Here is a 3,759-nt window from a genome sequence, read left to right on the forward strand (position 1 = left end):
AAAAAGCTGCAAGGTTGCTCGGCTTATCCTCTTTGTGTGCTTTTGGTGAATACTTGCCATTGATCCCGATTCCCAAAGCAGGATTTTGAGCCTGAGGATTTCTTTGCTTCACTAATCTCCTCGATGGCTGCCCCTGCAAACATAGTGTGGGTGCTCTATGGCAGACCCTGATATTGCTTTGTGCCCTCAGCATCACTGCAGACAGCATGTTGAGTATCTGTCAGCAAATAGAGCTGCCTTACTGCACTCTCTACAAACTGATCCACTCTTCCTTCTGCTTCAAGCTCTGGAATGGGAGTCAGAGCCCTGCAAATGCACCAGGCATTCTGCAGCTGGGGAAGGCTTGACTACTGTGGCTAAGTACCCTGAGTAGGTAGCCCCAAGAAAAATGAAGAGTGAATGTGCTGAGTGAAACTTTATTCCTTTGCTCAGCACTGGCTGAAGGCCTGTTGGCCGGGACGTGACTGCTGTGAGGGCTCTGAGCACGAGGAAGGGATGACAGGCTGTTGAAGCACATCTTTCCGCACACGCTGCGTTTTCAAAGGAACGAGAGGCCTGGCACCACTGGAAGGACCAGGCTGCAAGAGTCTCTGCTGCATGTGTCCTAGCACTGAGTGGAGTTGTGCCTCTGTCTTTGCAGGTAGAGCAACACTGTCAGGCAGACCAAAGCATCTCTGCAGCTTGGATGCCCTGGGGTGAGTGGGGACTGACTAGCACTGACTGTTCCAGTTTGAGATGGTGAACGCTCTAGGCCGATCAATACTTTAATCGACATCGCATGCATCGCTGTGGCTTTGTCACTCACCTTAACTGGGAAGAAAAGAATGCAAGAGATTAACTAGAGTACTAGAGTTCCACTTCATGAATAATTAAATCAATGAGCAAGGGAGGGGCTTGCAGTGCAAATGAGAAGCAAGGGTAGAGAAGGGGGAAGGAGTTGGAAATGTAACAGTCTTTCAAGCTCAGAAGAAGGACCCTAGCACCAATTTTCATGTTGGAGTGTCCAATATAGCTGCTTCTGATCTAAGGAAGAGAGCTGGGAAACACAAACTGCAGCTGATTGGTGCAAGGTGTGACCACTGGATTATTTGTGTCATCCACCACTTTGGCTGAGCTTCCCTTTAACTGGTGTTAGAGGCTTGCTCAGAATGCCAGCCACGCTGCTGACAGCCATTGCAGGGAGCTCTTCCTTTGAATTGTAACGAAAGTCCTGGGAGTACTGTGGCTTTCTATGTGCTTTTACTTTTTTCTTTAAATAAAGAGGAATTATCTCTGTCCACAATGTTCCAGACAGATGAGATCTAACAGGGAATGTGAGGTTCATATGGTCCCAGGGCTTCTGGAAATCAGTCTGACAAACTTCAGATGCCCAACAGCAAGACTTTTTGAAGTGTGGATAGACTTGCATACACAAATTCACAAAAGAAATCTCTTTGAGTCTGTGATGTTCATGGAAGGAAAAGGAACTTTTGGGCTCGGGCATTGGCAAGGCCACATGACTTTTAGTGAGAATCCTGTGGGGCTAAGGATAATCTACCTGTACCATAGGAGAAAGTGTTTTTCTGGAGTGATTCAGGAATTTTCTTATGAAATCTAAAAATTAAGGGTAAAGGAAGTCTGCCAGTGTTAAGATTTTAATCAGTCAAGACAACAGGATTAAAAGCTTATAGGCAGGGAAGGCAAAGTTGTTTGTAAATAACTCTTTAAACCTTAATGTGCTGTGTTAATGGAGAGGGCTGAACCGGGCAGAAGTCTGTCTGTAGAAACCCTACTAGGTAACATGCAATAAATGCACATGAGTTCTCCATGTGCAGAAGGACAAGCAATAGGTTTCATTGCTGTCTAGAAGGAACCTGTTTGGACTTTACCTAGAAGGGCGAGATTGTTTGTGATGGGGGGATGAGATCTTTTTCTGCTTCTAGTGAAGAAATTATATTGGCAATAAAAACTCTTCAGCGGCTTCTAGACTGTTCAGCTGCTCTGTCTTTGTGGGACCACATTATTTGATTCATTTTTTAGATTCTATTTATTTTTCTTGATGAATTTGAAATTGCACGTACCATTGATATTGTTGGTTATAGAGAGACTACCCGTAGACTAACACAAAAAGAAGTGAGATCATCAAAGTCATTTGAATTGCTCACATTAGTATTGTCTTGTACTTCCTGGTCAATGGGAGTTAGATTCAATCTGGCAACTTAGAGCTGAAAGGACCATACTACATACTCCAGACCCGTAAACCATCAAATTCCCTTCTTCAAAGCATGTTCAGCTCAATTTGTCTCCAATTTTACATCTCTTATTTCTATGTAGCCCTTGATCAATATGTTTTCCTCTGCCCCCGAAATAAATTGGTCTCCAATTAAGTTCTTATGCCTTGGAGAACATCCAGATAAAATTGCTTTACTTCCTGTTTTACTTGTCATAGAGAGAAGATGAAGATTTCTTTTTAAAAACCTTGTGCAAATGTTCAGCTTTTGCTGCTGTTCAATAAAGTTGATCTTTTTACTCAGGAAGTATCAATGCAATTTTCCACGCCACTAACTTAAAGATTGTATCTCAGTAAATGCATCCATTCCTTTTCTCTCATTTGTGTTGTGAACAAACAAAAGAAAAAGTAAATGTCTGATTTTGTCTCCCTGACAAACGTATTAGTATCTTGTATAAATTGTTGAAAGTCTGTCCAGAATAGACACCACCAATGCATTTCTGCCAGTCCCTATTCCATCTGTGTCTCAGCTAGAATAGTGATTGCAGAGCTAGGGAATGTCTTTCCACCCCATTACATTTCCCAGTGAAATATGTGAGAATTACCTCTGATGTTAGTAGGAAGCCATCAGGACATAAACCACAGAAAATGAAATATTAACTTTCCTATCCAACCCAGTAATGGCTGTTATGTTTTGTATTATAACACATTAAGGTGAAGTTCCTGAATAAGAAATAAATAAATAAAAATCCCAGGCTCCCATCTAGGCAGTATTGCACATAAATGACACACTGATGGTAGATGATAAAATTGGAAAGTTGGGGGAAAAAAATATAATATATTCACAGTTTAGATGACAGTGAATATAAAGACAGACTGAGCTTAAGTGGAAGTTGCAAAATATCCATGAGAAGTCTTATTCCCTCCAGATTGCTACAAGTTATACTGGTAAGTATAAATTTGGAACAGAAGAAAAGCAAAACCTTATGGATCCATGAACTAAAAGCACCTCTGTGTAATGCCATGTAGTTCACTGAGTTTGCAGAAAGGCTCATTATTCTTAGTAGCCTCCTCTTCCTGTGTTTATCTTGAACTGGTCCCTGACTCAGTAGGGCGGCTGAGCATGCAGATATCTCCCAGATAACACATGGGACTTGGGAGGGTCTGTTCCCCAGATAAGCAGTTGCATGGCCAGGATAGGACGCTTGGTTTTCCTTTACTTTTGTGACAATCATTTTGCTTTTTGTTTAGGGGCAGATTGCCTCTTACCATGCCTATTTGGTAGGATCTGCTCTGAGCTGGAACCTGCAGACAATAAAAGCATCTTGAGAGATCAAGAATCCAGACTTGGGACAGGATGGATAAATAATGCCTTCATTCACTGCTTTTCCTTCATGATCTGTTCACTTTTTTTATTACCTGCGTCTCCACCAAAGAACTCCTTTCAGTACTTAGGAGGAAAGATAATTTGGAAATAACCATCCAATCCCTCTCCTGTTCTGCCCCTCCAAAAGTTAAATATACCTTCAACATAATGCTGCTCATTTCAA

Source organism: Calonectris borealis, chromosome 24 (genome assembly GCF_964195595.1).
Source record: "Calonectris borealis chromosome 24, bCalBor7.hap1.2, whole genome shotgun sequence".
Taxonomy (NCBI): domain Eukaryota; kingdom Metazoa; phylum Chordata; class Aves; order Procellariiformes; family Procellariidae; genus Calonectris; species Calonectris borealis.